This window comes from Larimichthys crocea, chromosome XIII (assembly GCF_000972845.2).
Source record: "Larimichthys crocea isolate SSNF chromosome XIII, L_crocea_2.0, whole genome shotgun sequence".
In the NCBI taxonomy this organism is placed as follows: Eukaryota; Metazoa; Chordata; class Actinopteri; family Sciaenidae; genus Larimichthys; species Larimichthys crocea.
The window spans coordinates 1,678,875-1,696,463 of NC_040023.1; the positions used below are offsets into that span (position 1 = coordinate 1,678,875).

At 38.6% G+C, this 17,589-nt stretch overlaps 1 protein-coding gene across 7 annotated transcripts in view; it reads left to right on the forward strand.

Annotated features, from left to right (window-relative positions):
• Nucleotides 1–208: 208 nt before the first annotated feature.
• Nucleotides 209–17,589, forward strand: part of LOC104931635 (relaxin-3 receptor 1) — a 75,383-nt gene continuing 58,002 nt past the window's right edge. For 6 of the 7 annotated variants that reach the window (XR_003463559.1, XR_003463558.1, XR_003463560.1 and 3 more), the window contains exons 1-2: nt 209–257; nt 357–428. The gene's annotated coding sequence lies outside the window, so the exon portion shown is untranslated. The other variant, XM_010746681.3, reaches the window with a different exon arrangement.

Below are 17,589 nucleotides of genomic sequence, written 5' to 3' on the forward strand. Positions count from 1 at the left end.
ACAATCATTGTTCTGCTCATACAACATCACACCTAGAGTAGGTATAAATCATGCACATGCATCACTGAATGAAAGTTTAGATCAAAGATCAAATTTCTCCACTGGTGAGAACTCTGTGAGCTCGTTCAGGGAGATCATGTGACAAACTCTCCAGCCTGCAACGTAAATCCAGCGCACCCTCAGCTGAAGGCGGTCTATTTAATCTTGTCTAAGCCCCGCCCACCTTTTTGCCATGGTGCTCACCTGCAGGACAACAGGTGAGCTGCATCTGCTGTGAGGCTGCAGCTAACTCCATCTGCATTTCTAACATTTCTAAAGGAAACCTGACTACAAACAGTGGCATCATGTCATTTCAGGATTGTTTCTACAGAAGAGAAGATTTTTTTCCTGTCTTCTGGTGTTGCAAAGTGGGATTACCTTTCATAAAGGTAAGTGTTTGCTGTTTAAGTCAATGTGTATATTGTGACTTGACTTGTTTCTGCTGCTGCTGTTATTTGTATGCATTGTGAAATACTTGTGTCTCAACTCGCATACTTCCATACTTACACCTGCTCCTTTTAAGTACATAAGTGCATTCACACTGTCAATCATGGTAAAATACAGTGCACTGTGAGTAATGGATGGTCCACTCATAATATTAAGAAAGTGAAGTGTGGAACTCTGGACACTTCTTGCCCTCAGTGGCTGCCATTTTGGCTACATAGCAAAGATGGAAGGACCAATATCATTGTGAAAATGGTGGCAGAGGAAGGTACTGGAGCTGAGGTGGTTGATTACAATAAATCAAATCAAATCGAATCAAATTTTATTTGAGTACGTAAGTACACAAAGGCTGCACTGGAATTGAGACAACACTACCTTGCTGAAAATAGTGCCCTGTGCCAGCACATGAGTGTTAATTGGGGTCTCTGTTATGTCGCCTTCATTCTCTTGATCTGTTGCAGCGAAAATGAAAAACTGGCATTTGAGTCCTCGAGACTGACTATTTATACTGAATGGTTTGAAATGCTGTGTGTCATATTTTCTCCTCGGCTGCTGCTGTTGTGTTGGAGTTTCCTGCACACTCGCATCTCGCAGAGGGTTAAATTGTTTGTTGGATTTAGGGATGTAAATGTGAATATTGTTTTGCAGCATTTCCACCCACTCTATCCATTCCTGAGAAACTTTTGTCACTTTCTGCTAAACTAGATTGAACCCATTTCTTCCACCTCATGTTCAGTGAAGCGTGATATAAACATTTAAACTCGAAGCATGTGTCACCGTGCTTTATTATTCTTCATACGCCTAACTGATGAGTTCCTGATCTCCATGCTAGCGCTGAACCACACTCAATCTTACAGTGTATGCATGTTACCTGCTGCTTATTTATAGTTTATGAAATTCATAATTATTCTCTGTATAGTTGATGTGTCTTGGCCTGCTTCTGCATACTGTATCAGGTAGATTGCTGGCGTAAGAGTTTTCCATCTCAGTTTGGTTGACAGCTATTAGTATTTAATGTGGAATCCAGTGTTTTATTATGGTCACTCTTTCAACCTCTTTTACGAGATAAATATTACATGTACAAATATTAACGTTATGCATAATAAATCAGTTCCACATGAGTTGAAAGACTCTGTAAAAACTGTAAAATTGAAGCTTTCTTATGAAGCTATCAGCTATTCATGCACCTCATGCATTGCTTCCTTGTTCTAATCTCATGACCACAAAAAAACTACTCATGACAACTGAAATTAATAAATGTTTAGTATGTGGCCTGAATAAATGAACCAAACAATGAAATGATTAATTTTTCCTCAATCTTTTTAAAACAAAAGCAGTTGGCAGTTGTCATGGAAATAATGAATATTTGGTCACGTTGCAGGATTAAACATCACAAAACTGTTCAGTTTGGCTTCAAGCTGAATTTTTCTTCATTCTCAACACGAGACAATAAACACACAGCCACAGATCATATTTCCTACTACTACAAACAAGTCCGTGTTGTTCTAACACCAACTGTTAAATCTGATCTTATTTTTCCAGCATGTTCAGTGAAAAATCTTTTCTTTGCTCTTGTATTTTCCTCCATGTTTTTATTGGCTGATTCGGCTCCTTAGGTTCCCTTGAGGGGCATTATGGGGTAGGTCATATGATCTCGCACTACCCATCATCTTCCCTTTGATGAACAAACGAGAAGTCCCACACCCTTTGAAGAATTTTTGTGCTGCACGTTCAGGCAATTAAAGCATACGTGAAAAGCCAAAGTGAGAATAGACGAGGAACGATGATGAGGAACGCAGGAAGGAAAAATGAGGAGTCAGAGTTAAAGGGACAGAGGAGAGAAGAGAGAGGCTGGTTTCAGGCTTCATCACCTCTTTCCAGGTGTCTCTGCCCGCATGATTTCATCTGTGAACTGCAATCAACTTCCTTAATGAAATAAGTAATTAACATATTATAATTGTGCTACAGTTTGATTTGACAGAAATCATTTTCCATATCTAATACTATGCTAATTTAATCTGTTCCTCTCTCGCCAACATGACCTTTTGTGATTAAGTTTCATGGCAGATTTCTTCTGTGTTCCTGTGTGAGTTTATGCGTAGGAGGGATTTAGAGTGAAAATATACAGATTTCACTATATTACAGCAGATGATAAAAGAAAACAGGTTCTGTGGAGACCGAGTGGGAAATGAAGCGGCTGAATCTTCCTGTACGTTGAATATTATCTCCTCCACTGAGTGTACATTAATCAAACAGCGGATTAGGAGGTTGGGATGCACTGATATGATGTGCTGGAGCTGTATCTGTTCAGATTCTGACCTCAATAAGCAGGTCAGGTATTAGTCAAATTCAATGCATTTTATTTCTGTCAATATTCTAAAAATTCAGTGTTTCCATTATCAGTTACATTTATTCTGTCATGGCAGGTCACTGACTAGTAAAGTAGTGAAGCTGCAGCTGATACCAGCGGCTGTCTCCTCACAGCAGCTCACAGCAACTGCTTTTAAATGTGGAGGCAGTGTTTGGCCTTTACAGTGAAAACACAAGTACTCACTATGCCGCTCGCTAATGTTCAAAAAATTGGAAAATAAAAACAAAAAAGGGAAAAATGCTTTGGGTTTAGTGTAGCTTAAATCCAATTTCAGGCACTAGACCAGACAAAACATGACATATGTTTACAATAGATAGGCCATATGTATAATACACTGGAACATATTTATTTAAGTTTTTAAATAGTCATAGTTTAAAAGTCATGTGTGACTAGAATTCTATTATTTCACAAACTATCCATGAATGAAGGCACTGCGTTGTTGAAATAGTTGTTTTGAAATATTTCATTTTTAATAAGCCTGATCAAGTTTTTTTTGTTTGTTTTTTTAGCAACTGGAGTACAACAGAAAATCAATGAAGAAGCCATATTTGTTGGTTTTTGGTTTATTTAAATAAAAAAAAAAGAAATTGAATGTTTTGAGTTTTTAAAAAAATCTGATGTCCAGGAAATATGTTGGAATGCTGCTGTCGGCTTCTTGTTTCCTGCTGACAGTCAGGGCTGTTTTAATCATGACGTGATCACTCCCTAATGATTTCATTGTAACCGTGATGACGAGGGGGTTTCCAATCAGGGAATTCTAAATTATGCATTTTTTGCTTGACACATTTGAACAATTCCATCACATACTAGTACTACTAGAACTAGTAGAACAATAAAATCAGTGCATGAATGTCAGACTTGTTACCTGCATTAGCATTATCACAGTCATTTCCACACAGTGAGGAAGTGTTTTAACGGTTTTAGATTTTTAATTTGGGGAAACGAGAGCTCTGGTCTCAGATCAGGAGTCGGTATCAGCAGATTCCTGAAGACAGGGTATTGAAAGTGTTGGATTGAGATACTTTTTCTCTTGAGCTGCTGTTGCACTCCAGTGCAACTGTGTGTTCACATTACTGTTGTTTCGATTCTAGCCCATGTTCTTTGCCGTTCTTCATGCCACTTCCTATCCTAGCAGAAATGTCAAAATCTCAAACACAGTCTCATCCTTGATACAAGAGCAAAAACACAAGCAGTAATCTGACTACACATGAAATATTCTCGGGGTTTGCAGGCTGCAGCAGAGCCCCCCTGCCTCTTTAAGTCCACTCCTCCTGGCTGAGATTCAAACTCATCGTCCCCCTCCAAGAAAAACAAGCTGCCTTTAGCTATCAACACACTAGCAATCATGCTCATGAGAGACCGTAGTTAAGATGATCACATGAGACTCGAGCTATCGTGATCACAAGTTTTCCCTGTTCTGAAGATTTACCCTCCAGAAAGAGCGAAATAAATATCGTTTTACGTAATTACAAAAGGTCAAGCAGTCTGTGAGGGATGCAGGAAGTGGAGAGGAAGTAATCAGAGCAGCAGTCTGGCATTAGGAAGACTGACAGAATATGTGCCAGCCAGTAACGAGACAGCGTATTGCCGAGGTTCTTGTTTTTGCTGTATGATGGCTGCGAGGCCTCGGGGAGCTCTGACAACATTACCATACTCTTCACCTCTTTATACACAATACTCATGTCATCATCGCCTTGGTGTGGCGTCGCCCATTTGAGTCTTGACACTGTTGCTATTTTAGAGTGTCACTTAAGGTTTCAGGCATGAGCTTATTAGTTCAATCAGACTCAGCACGGATGCTTAGTGTGTGCCAACTTAAAATCAAATCGGAGCATGTTGCACTTGAATGCCAACTTCTCTCCGTGTGGCTCTTACAGTCAAGTGTAAAATTTGATTTCTCAGAGTAGATGGTGGTTTACTGCAGTCATGGTGACGGATTTGAGAGGAGACTTTTAATTTAATGTTCTGTTCGTGGGGGAAGGGAGTGTGGTGCATTTTTAGGTATATTTTAAGAGAAGATGCAGGAGCTCTGAGGTAATATTCATATTACTGAGGCACGAACGTGTGCTGTTATATGCAGTCGCAGTGTCCATTTGGATTTTCATTTGTCCGCTTGCCGTTATTCCTCTGGGAATTCCTTTACTGTCGCAATATTTCCTCTCATCTTCCACATTTCTCACTCTGCACATTTGAGTCAGTCACCACCACAAAAGCCTGGTTACTGATTCTCACGTGAATATGACCAATCCAAAAAGCTGAGGTGAAAATAGATTTGTTTTGTGACTCAGGCAATGAGCTTGAACCTGCATGATATCTACCTTTTTATATCTATCTTTGTGCAAGTTTTCAAAGAATTCTAAACATATCAGAAGCTGCATGATCATTTGATAAAGAAAGATGCATCAAAGCTCTACTGCAGAGCAGATCCTTCAGAACCGGAGGCCTTTCTGTTCTTCTTAAAGAGCAGCCAGACATCTCACCAGGTCAAGATTGATATGACAGAAAGAAGAAAGATTTTGACTGTTTTCACATCTTGGTGCTCAGGTTGTCGTGAACTTTTTGTCAGCTCTCTGTAGGTGAGATTGACAAAACAACAGCACACCAGACAAGACTGCAGCTAAAAACTGTTTTTATTATTGACTCATCTACAAATTATTTCCTTGATTGATCGCTTAGCATTTAAATGTTTAAAAATAGTGAAAACTGTTTCTCACAGTGGAATGTTGTTTTATATGAAAACCAAAAGAGATTTAGTTTAGAGAGAAATTAGCAAATCTCTGAATTGAGAAACTGTAAGTTAGTTTTTGTAACAAAAAAAAATCAGCCAAGGAGGTTTTGTTTTCTGTGCTGTTTGTTCCTCTGTCAGAAGTATCTTTGAAAAAGTACTGATCTGATTTGTATGAAACATGGTGTAAGGATATAGTCATAAAATTATTTTCCCCTTATATTATTATTAAATTGTGAGATGTCTGTGGCAAAATTCATCAAGTGTGAACACGTCATTCCTTAAGTGGTTCAATTCTCACTCTCCTTCCATACCTGTAATTGAGCAAGATACTGAACCTCACATTGTTCCCTGTGAATGTGTATGTAAAAAAGAAAATGAATGTCTCTACTGTAAGTACAAAGCCATGTGTCTGCTGCATAATCTAATATTTTTAGGATGTTGTTCCTCTGCAGCATAGAGGAAGTTAAGAAAACACGCCAGCTAAAGTTTGATACAACAGAGCTTAAACTCTTGATTTTGATCTATGATGATACGGACATGGTGTGAAATACATTGGATCTATCCATTTCTATTATTTTATATGTCAGTAAAATAAACCAGCCAGCATTTATCAATGGCAGAGATGAAAGATCTTCTCCTGGCAACTGTAACTGTGTCTGTCTATTTTACTGCATCATACAGGTTTTTAAAAAGAATTATCTGGATTGAACTGTCCAAAAAAAATCCCAACATACAAGAATAGATGCACTGATATAACTAGATATATTGACCATAATATTGCTGAACTCCCCCCTAAACCACCCAATCCAATCCATTTCTCTCTCCCCAACAAGCTCCAACAACATATTGAAAAAAATCAAATAATAAATCTTATTAAAAGAAAGAAATACACAGAAAATGTCAGTTTCATCTTAAATTCCTTCATATAATGAACACTTATTAATCACGTCATTCTTTTAAGCCAAATGTAAGAAAATATGGACATCTGTTAAGTCTATTATTCTAGTCACTTAGATAATTTATTCATTAAAAATGTAAACAACATCAATGTGGAGGGAAAATGCTTATTTGGTGTCTCGTGTCGAAAAGATCATCATAGTCATGCATGTAGTTTCTGCAATGTGTCAGAACTGAGAATCTCCACACGTTCACAAGTTGTTGATGTGTTGGCATCAATCAAGCAAAGCATTTACATCACCGACAGCATGTTAACACAACGGGCATGTGAGTAATCAAGAAGACAGAGTGATGTTTATTAATATATATTCATCACACCTACTGTATATCACACTGCAACTTAACAAAACACTTGTAACACACATGAACACGAGCAAATAAGAAAACATTTGACACAATTGACATGTGCACAAAATTAAGAAAAAACTAAAAAACACGACCAGATTTTAATGTCCAGGGGGACACTGAAGCATTGAACACAGCTGGGACTCGTTTGTTGTCGACATGGTTTGTGGCTCAGGAAGTTAATGAAGTTGCCGGTCCGTAAGTGGTGTTGAAAATGAGTTAAGTTTTTTGTGTGTGTGTCTTTTTGTCACGTTTCCATTGTCGTCTGTGCTACTTGCAGTGTTTGTGTTCCCTTACTTTGTAGCATACATGCTTAAGTTGTGTGATCTCTCAGGGCCACCATACACAAAATAAATACTGAAAAAAGGACACCTTTCAGTTTCACACCTTGCTGTCAGTCATGCGTGCTCTTAAGTAAGATATTTATCTTTATTTTATTATAAATGTTCTTTCAAGTTGAAAATACTGTTGCCCTTTTTACCTTCTGACTCTCTGACTGTCAGAACTCCAATGCAGGTACTGCAGGTTTTCTTTACTCTGTATATGTGAGTGTTTATGTTTGTGTCTGGGAAGAGAAAAGAGCTCAAGGTTGGCATGACACAAGCTTGTTATTCTACCCAGCACTCAATCACACGAGAGCCCTGTGAAAAGAGAATAATGCTGGAGAATCATCCTCTCTCTCTACAGTATGTCTCTCTATCCCTCTCTCTTTCTCTCTCTCTCTCTCTCTGTGTGTGTGTGTGTGTGTGTGTGTGTGTGTGTGTGTGTGTGTGAGTGGTATCCATCTGTCAGTTGTCAGTGCCAGGGAGTGATACAGAGAGCTGTCACTTCTCGTCAGCCCGCATTGGTGAGGCCTTTTGCAGCTGCCCTGCCTGACTCGGGGCCAGAGGAAATGTATGTGTGTTTCTCTGCATGCATGTGTGTGTGTGAGCGCTGAGGAAAAGAAAAAAAGTCACACACACACACACAGAGAATAGAGAAGCAGAAAGAGAGAAGGGTATTCAGGGGGCAGTAAAGCAATTAAACTGGAGACAATTGAAGGAAAGCTGGGGAGAGATTGGAACCAGTGCAGGACACACAACAGACTGTAAATATCACATTACCGTAATTTGCTCAGCGCTGTATCACAATGTGCTCCTCAGGACATGAGGTCATCCATGACTTTTATCAACCTCTGTTGGTGACCAATAGGAACTGCAACAACCTTTAGAGCTACTTGTCTCCCTTTATTTATAAGTATCCTGTAAAGGCTACACCGTAAAATAAGACCAGAGGAATCCTCCAAATAAAACAAAACATGGCATCATTTTAAAGATTGTCGATGCTGCACCATCAAATATGTACATTTAATGACACACAACAGATGGAGGAGCTTGTGAGTCATAAGAAGTTGTGTGGAGAGGACACGACTCAAAACAAGTTAAAAAAAATAAAAATAATGCAGCTGAACACGTGACGCTCTTCACAAAAATGGTATATTGTGGCACAGCGATCCAAACACAAACCTGCCATTTATTTTTTTCTGTGCAAACATACCAGATTAAATTTAATTAGCAGTATATTGTGAGCATAATCATTTTTGGCTTCCTCACAATATTCCAAAGGAAGCCAATGTATTAATGGGTACATTCATGCACTAGAATCTATTTAAGAATAGAGACACATAATTCTATTATAAACGGATGTAAAGAGTCCCAAATAACAGCCTTTTACCAGTGATTCCCCTTCTTAGGACTGTAGCAAACACAAAGGATTTTAAGCTTTGAGGAAATTAAAGATTAGACGGTGCAAAAATGATAACTAGAGGTACGGTATGAGTTTGGTACACTTTTTTCTGATTCTGCTGTTAGAGGGGACTGAGCAGGTTTTAATAGTTTGCTCTAAAGCAAAAAAGTTCTGCCTCTTTTCAACCATAAATTTTCAGGAATGGAACCAAAACTCGTGGTAGTTATATTCACTGTTGCCAGATGTTTGGTGTATAAAAGCCTCAAAATCTTACTAACATACTCAGTTTTTACATTGAAGCTGGGATACTCGATATGTTCCTGCTGCTGGCAAAAGGAAAACCCTGAAACAGCATGCCCTCACTCATCTATTGTATACTGTACTTGAAGGATCAGTAAGTGAATAAAAGCATTATCGGTCATGACCCTTTACTGGAGAGAACATGCTTTGTATTATGAGCCAGTCAAGACGACCAACAACAGAAGTACACACACACTAAATAACAATAGTCTATTCATCATCAGTCCTTGACTTGTCAACATCACTATCTCTTAGTAACAGCTGCATGACTCAGATGACATTTATAACGTGCTGCTAAAGATACTAAGTTCAAATTTTTCCTCACTCGTTTTCTTCTGACGCAAATGCAACATGTGGGACAAGAAATGACAAGTGTGTTACATGTGTATGTGTATTAGTTTTCACGTTTGTCACGTGTTTGTTAACAATAACTTAACACTGGAAAAAAAGGGTCAAAAGCTGTTTTCTTGTGCAACAGAAAGGCTGTAAAACATTCTGAATGTCTTCATAACGAGGACAGATAAATCTGTTTTTCATACATCACTGTGACAGAATACTGATTATTAATGACTGTTACTTATTATAAGCTTGACAGTAGATCGATATTAATCTGAAACTACTACTTAGCATTCAGCATTATTATCATGATCATGTGATCTGACCTAATTTTATGAAACTTCTCTCTTTGAACACCTGTCTACTTAAAAACATCGACACTATAAAGAATGGATGTTGTATCCATGTCGTCACCCACAGGTTTCTGAAGAGAAGCTCTACCATCTTGGCAGTCCTGCCTCTGCCGCCTCCCGGTTAATCCTTAAATGGGCAAAGCTGTGGCCCATTGGTGGAGCTGAGGCGGACTCAATGAAGCCTGGTTGCTCAAACAGGCCACCTGTAACAGCACCCACCTGTCAATCAAAGTGGCCAAAACAGTTTTTTATACCAGGCTGTAAACATGTTTATTTCTGCTGTGAAGTTGGACATTTGAACATGGAGGGCTTATGGAGACTGACTCATTTTGTAGCCAGCCTCAAGTGGGCATTCGAGGAAGTGCAGTTCTTAGCACCTCTGTTGGCTTCACTTCACAGCCATGGAGGTTACCGCTTGCCTGTATAAAAGTGACCGCTGAGTGCATGTTGACTTTTTTTACGTCTTCTGAGTAAATCAGAGTCACCTTCTCATCAAGACAAATGTGTTTGTTTACAGGATGATCACATGTGAATGGCGCCCATACTACAGCATGAAGTTATTTATTTCTGCACTCTGACTTCACTTCAGTGAATATTTCTGTACGGGCCTCTCAGATGAGATGACCTTCAAGAACATTAAACTAAAAAGCGCGATGAGTCCAGTGAAGTGTCGAGGAATCTGTGAGCAGAGCCTTGTTTCAGTTTATCTTCCATCTCTCATATGAGTCATTTCACATAAGTCGATAAAGAAACAAAGAAACTGCTAAAGCTTCGGTATTGACAGAAATACAGTTCAAAAGCAGTTACACTGATCTGCAGTAGCACTGCGTGTGCATTTCAGTGAGGCAGAGAAATAAATGTGCATGTTCCTTTTGTTGGAAGAATGTATATGGATGCCACAACTGTAGCTCTCTTCTGTTAAAGAGACACTCGTGTTGTCATTCTCTGTTGTTTCTCCTTTTTTTTCGTCAAATTAAGATGACTAATTTGGCAACATGATTGCCACCTTCAGCAACGTTGTAATTCTGTACGGAGCTATTATGGCGAACATTTCAGGAGAAAAATGTCCACATTCAGCCAAAGTGCAAACTCGGCAGATTTTATGAATCATTTGGTAACACTACATGAACACAGTCAGAGTACCTGAGTTTTACAGCCAGAACTGTATGCAGTGATGAATAACTCATATCAAGGGAAAAATGTCAGTTTATTGTGCAATACCTCAAAACGCTTTGTTCAGCTATTTTACAGCGAGGTCAGAAGGACATTGCAGGAAATGTAAATATACAGTTTTGTGTCATGTTGAGAAGTTAAATAAATGCAGATTTTTATGATTGATTGTGTAATGTGATGTCAGCAGTCACTGCTCAACTGGAGGTGGAAATGAAGCAGGCTGACAAGTCTTTCAAGTTTTTTTTTTTTTTGAGTGTGCCTGAAAGAGCACACTATATACTATTCATCACGCTTATTATTATTATTATTATTATTATTATTATTATTCTTACGGCCCTTTTTTTGGCACACTACCCTCCCACAGTTTTTGTCACACATACCACAAAAAAGATCAAAAGGTGACTTTTCTAAGCGCTTTGCCAAATGCTTTGCCGAAAATCGCAAAACCATGGCAAATTGTGTATTGGAAGATGTCCGAGAGCTAGAGTGTGTGACATCATTGCCAGAGTGGAGTTGGAGAGAAAAATTCGTCGAAAAATAAATTTGTAAACTGCGATTGAGGCTGCAAATGTAACTCTAACAGACATGTTTACCACTCAGAACGTAGAAGAATTTGAGGTGGTTGAGTGATAACACTGCTGAAGCAGTCAGGTTTATAGTTTTGGGGTCAGACACAGAAATATAGGAATACTATAAATCAGCTACCTGGATATATGTGACTATACTAAAAGGCCAGTGACCTATGTCTCAGTGCCGGGATCTGGTACTGGTTGGGGATCCCCCTCCTCCTCTCTCCACTTAGTGTTTTTTATGCGTTTGTATTGATTTGAAAGGAACAACCACGTGCTGTAACAGGAGCTGTGTACTGAACGTAGAGAAGAGAAAGTGAAACTTAAGTATCGATCTCATCACGCAAGTATTATTGATACCGATACCAACTTGGTATCTATACTATCGATATTTTAGATTGATCCGCCCATTACTAGTAGAACAGTAAGTGAACGTATCATGGTTTCACACAGCCTCACGTTCAGCACTGATTCTAACTTTCGTCACTTCAGTGTATGTTAAGTCTGCTGTAGAGTTTTCATACATGTCATCATCCCGTTACATCGCTGACTTTTAGCAAACGTTTAACCAGGAGTTTTTTTTTTTTTTTTACCTGTGCTTTCAGGATTGCCATGTGCATAGTGTGTGGTTGTTGGTAATAGTCCGAGTCCTCATGATATTTAACATTTTCCAATATAAAATACTATTTATACAGTGCCTATCATAAATATTCACCCCCTTGGATGTTTTACACTTTTATTGCTTTCATAAATCAATCAGGTCAATAAAATTTTGCTTTTTTCACACAAAAATTATTGAAAAAGTCAAAGTGAAAACAGATTTCTACAAAGTAATGTCAATGAAAACATCAATGAGGTCCACCCAATTGTGGTGCCAATAGTCTCACAATTAGTGAAATGAAGACCACCTGAGTGGTGGTGGCTGTGTCTCAAGTGATTGAGGTAAAAACCTGTGTCTGAAGGGTCCAGAGACTGGTTAATCAGTATTCCTGGCTACCATTACACCATGAAGACAACTGAACACCCAAGCAACCAGGAAAGGGCTATTGAAAAGTACAATTCAGGGGATGGATACCAAAAAATTTCCAAGGCATTGAACATCCCCCGGAGTTCAGTGAAACAATCACAAAAATGGAAGGGATATGGCACATGTGTGAATCTGCCTAGATCAGGCCGCCTTCATAAACAAGTGACCGTGTAAGTAGGAGACTAGTGAGAGAAGCCACCAAGACCCCACGAACTCGGAAGAGTTACAAGCTGGGAGTTGGGACTGCGCATATAGCAACTGCTGCCGGTCAAAGCTTTATGGGAGAGTGGCAATAAGAAAGCCACTTTTGAAGAAAGTTCATATTAGATCTCGACTAGAGTTTGCCAGAAGGCATGTGAAAGACTCCATGGTCAAGTGGAAGAAGATTCTTTGGTCTGATGAGACCAGAATTTAGCTTTTTGGCCATCAGACAAGACATTATGTTTGGCGGAAACCAACACTCACATAACCAAAAACACACCATCCCCACTGTGAAGCATGGTGGTGGCAGCATCATGCTGTGGGGTTTCTCAGCAGCCAGCCCTGGAAGGCTTGGAAGGAAAAGAGGAGGGCAGAATGAATGCTGCAAAATACACCGAAATCTTGGGGGACAATCTTATTCAGTCTGTAAAAGAACACGGCTTGGAAGAAGATTTATTTCCAGCAAGACAATGATCCAAAGCATACTGCAAAAGCTACACAGGAATGGTTTAAAAAGAACCAGGTAAATGTTCTGGAGTGGCCAAGTCAAAGCCAGACCTCAATCCTATAGAGAATTTGTGGCTGGACTTGAAAAGGGCTGTTCATGCCCGATACCCACAAAACCTGACAGAGCTTGAGCAGTTTTGCAAAGAAGAATAGAGCAAAATTGCAATGTGCAGATGTACAAGACGGATTGAGACTTATCCACACAGACTCATTGCTGTGATTGCAGACAAAGGTGCATCTACTAAATACGGACTTGAAGGGGTTGAATAATTATGCAAACAATTATTTTTCTTATATATTTTCATTGACATTACTTATAGAATGTTTTCACTTTGACATTAAGAGTTTTTTTTCCAGTATTTTTTGTGTTAAAAACGGCAAATTGTATTGACCATGATTGATTTATGACAGCAATAAAAGGGGTAAAACATCCAAGGGAGTGATACTTATGATAGGCACTTGACTTGGTTATTGTTTACTAAGTTGTGCATCTAATTGCCCAGCTATCAAACATTTTAAATTCAATATTTAATCAATAATTAATGTCAGCCTATACTTTCCATCCTGCATTAGTCCAGAGTTGTAACTAAACCTTGACTGAAAGACGATATATTGTCTGGACTGGTCCCCACGGAGGTTATGCTGGAGGCACCAGTTTCATTTTATATAAACATATGTTCATGCACACATGGTTACTTTTCCCAAGCTGCAGTTTTAAACACAGATGGCGTTTATTGAATAATTAATTAGTTGGATTCTCACATGTTTCAGGCACAAGAAATGTAGCATTGCAAGCTAGCATGTTAACCTGTTGTGTGTGTTACTGTTCATACAGAATGTAGTTCAGTCATACTGATCAGATACTTCCATTGCTACTATCTTTTATGGTGCAGTTGATCACAGCAGAATTGCTCTGGTGTATTAATGCATAACAATAATAAACATAATAAATAAAAATATATATAAATAAAGGGCAAACAGCAAGTACTGTGAGTCAAAAACCATAAATGTGAAAAATTAATCTTAACCTCATTTAAAAATATAAGACAATTAAAAATTATTTCACTTGACAGGACACAGGATCATATCTTTTCTTTCCTGGACATTTTATGCTTTTATTTTGTAGCCGACAGGGCGGAGTTGACAGAAATGAGGGGGACAGAGAGATTATGGGGTTGACATGCAATAAAGGAGTGAAACTGAGGATGTTGTCGTTATGATCGCTCCAGAACCCCAGCTTATCAATTTTTAAGATGTAATGTAAAATAATATAAAGTTTGTTTGAAAATACCAAAGAGCATAGTCTGGCACAGCGTTACGGTATTCTGTCTTAACATTTCTCTGATCTAAGTATGTGTGGTGTGTGTGTGTGTGTGTGTGTGTGTTGTGTGTGTTTTTGTGTTGTGTGCCTGAATGTGGCATTAGCAGGATAAATAAATCATATTCTGTTTTGAGAAACATTGCACACCTTCTCTTCAAAGCCAGCCTCACCACCAAAGCAGAAATTCCTTCCTGAGGCATCACTGAAATCAAAAACAACAAACATCGCACTTATGCTCCCATTTAGTTACTCAAATGCTCAAAAGAAGCTACCGCACACACCTATGAAAAAAAAAAAGTTCAAAGCACAAACACCATACACCTGAAGAAGCTATGAGTTTTTGTCTTTCTAATCTCAGCACGCTGAGGCGGAAACACGAGAGTTTGTTTTTTTTTCTGCAGTGTGGATTTTATGACAAAAGGTTGGCAAATTGTGACAAATTACTTTACCCTGAATTTACCCCTCCTTTGTTTGGTTGCACCAAAAACGAAGCATTTCATTTAAAAACTGGTTAATTAAAGTAATTTTGTGTCATGCTGTGCTTCCAAAACCACCCTAAAATATAGGCTGTAATTTTTGTCCTTGCGACCGGAGATTGTTTCAGTCGTGGAGGTGAAGTTGTTACCGTGTTGTTACAAATGCTCGTGGTGGTTGTTTTCGATGGGGGAGGTTTAAGAGCCTGTTTCTGACAATGCCTACACACACCCAGGGAGAGAGAGAGAGGCAGAGAGAGAGATGTGAGGAGCTCTTGCCCTATATAGACATCCCCGTGGGAAGGGTTGAGAATCTTATTTCTCTTGAGTAGGCATTTTGTCATGTTTTTATATCATTCAACTAAAACACAAGTCCTTGACTAAAGACTTGGACTCCCTCCGGACGTCTGCTACATGGGCAGCAATTGTTTGCCTTAGACGTACCGCTCCATCCTTCCCGTCTGCAATTACTTAATGCACTGTTCACTGCCAAACATGTTCATTTAATGTTCATTTATTTATTTGATGCTTATGTGGATGAAATTTAAATCTCATAATAAGAGAAGTTGTGCCATTTCTTCTTTTAAGAAAATATCTGGCTGGTCTTTTTTTTTAGTTATTTCTCATAGAGTCAATATAGCAAGCAGGAATAAGCTTAGAAAGCTTTTCTAACATTATTCTTTAATATCTTAATATGAATCTGTTCTAATTATGTTGTTTGGGGAGAAATTAGACATTAAAACTTTTAAACGATAAACTAAACAATTAATATCACAGTTGAATTAAGAGTTTCATTCTTTGGCACAACAGTGCTTTGCGCTACGCTGTCAATGATTTTGTATTATATACTGACCCATTCAAACGCTTCTTATCCGAAGTGCTCATACTGATACTATTCGGAGTTCAGTATCTCGCTCGGGCCAGGAATCGAACCTGTGACCCGGTTGGACGCGAACAACCTGATTTTTAGCAGGTGTAATGATTACCCATGTTTACCTTAGTTTAGTATTTTGAGCATTTACAAATAAAAAAACAGATGAGGCTCATGGAATCATTAGCAAAGGTATTGTCATAACAAAATTCTGAGAAATTATATTTGCCTATATTGCAAAGGATCACCAAAGTCACTAAAAATTATCCTGTAAGAAAAATTAATGTCAGTCTTGTAGAGACGTTTCACTCCAACACCATAAATTCAACCTCATGGTGGCGTGAAAAGAAAAAGTCAGGGCATCACCAGTCAGTAGGATTTATCCCATGGGGACCACGAAGTATCAAATTTCATGACAATCCAATCTATCCTATAATAGTTTGTTGAGATATTTCTGTCTGGTCCAAAGTGGTGACTGACGACTGACATTATACATAGCCTTCCTGAAAACATGCTGAAACCTCCTTACAGAAGATCACACATTATTATAAATGCCTACATTACAGTGATTTGTTTCTGCCATACATGGCACAAACCTTTTAAATAAACTGATCAATCTCCTCCATCTATAGATAATTGTGTTTTCATGTATAATTTACAGGTTATTTGCATTAGTCAAAGACACAGCTGAAAACATTATTGAATTTTTTTTTCTTCTCCATGTCGTGTCACACAGGTAAATGACACAGGAGCAGATCATCCTGCAAGCTATCAATACGTGCACACATTTTTTTCTTTATTACAATTAAGACATTTAAGGGACTAAAAATGTGAACCTATATCCTACAGGCAGGTGAATCGACGCCAAGCACGCCAACAGTTTTGCCCATGGCTGTTCTCGCTACCTTTCAGGCATTATAAAAAGGTGAGCGGAGGGGTAGTTTTATTGTAAGTGGGCTGGACACAGTAAAGAGCCAAGAGCTGGTGTTCACAGCACTATTACAGCGAGATGGGAGATCGATATAGGAAGGTAGAGGGAAGGCGCATCTCTGTCACTGTGATGTGTTATTAGTGCCCGACAGTGGAGCGATCTGGCTTCTTTCCAGTCCTGGGCCTTGTCGTGTAGTACCTTGCTCCACAGCAATTAAACCGAAACCCTCTTTCCACTCTGGCTACAGATTCAAACCTGTAAATAACCATTTCATAAATTACAAAAGCATTAACAAGTGTCAGCGTGTGGTGAGATCTTTGACATAACAAAATAATACCTTTACCGGAGAGATTTATTTTGGCAGCAATCAAGATAATTCCTCTGTCTTTTTAACAACTGTAGTAATGCCTGGATACCTTCAAGGTCTTGGTAACACAGACCAGACTCTCATATTCATGCCGTATAGTCTGGTTACTCTTTATTTGCTACACAACACCTTGTCGCATAGTGTTCCTTTTTAAGGGCCAAATTATGTATAACCAATGCATCTTTATTCCCGAGTTCCCTTGAGGTGAACTCATGCAGTGTTTTGGAGTGAAGAAGCACATCTAGAAAGAATCACATTGTTGTCCTAAATAAATATGATACGGATACACAAGCTGGATAATATCTTCAGATTCCACTCTTCTTTAAATAGAAACCTTATTTCAGCAGAGTGAGAACAAAAACTGCGGCTGGTTTTGATTCAACTTAAAAGATGCGATCACTGAAAATTATTGTGAATGCTCCATTGTGCATGACCAACTGTTTTTTTTTTTTTTTTTTTTTTTAGATTTCTGAGATCCGCATGTTGTTCATGAGAATGACTATATAAGAATATATTATAACTCTATAAAGTAAGTTTTTAAAAATGCAGCT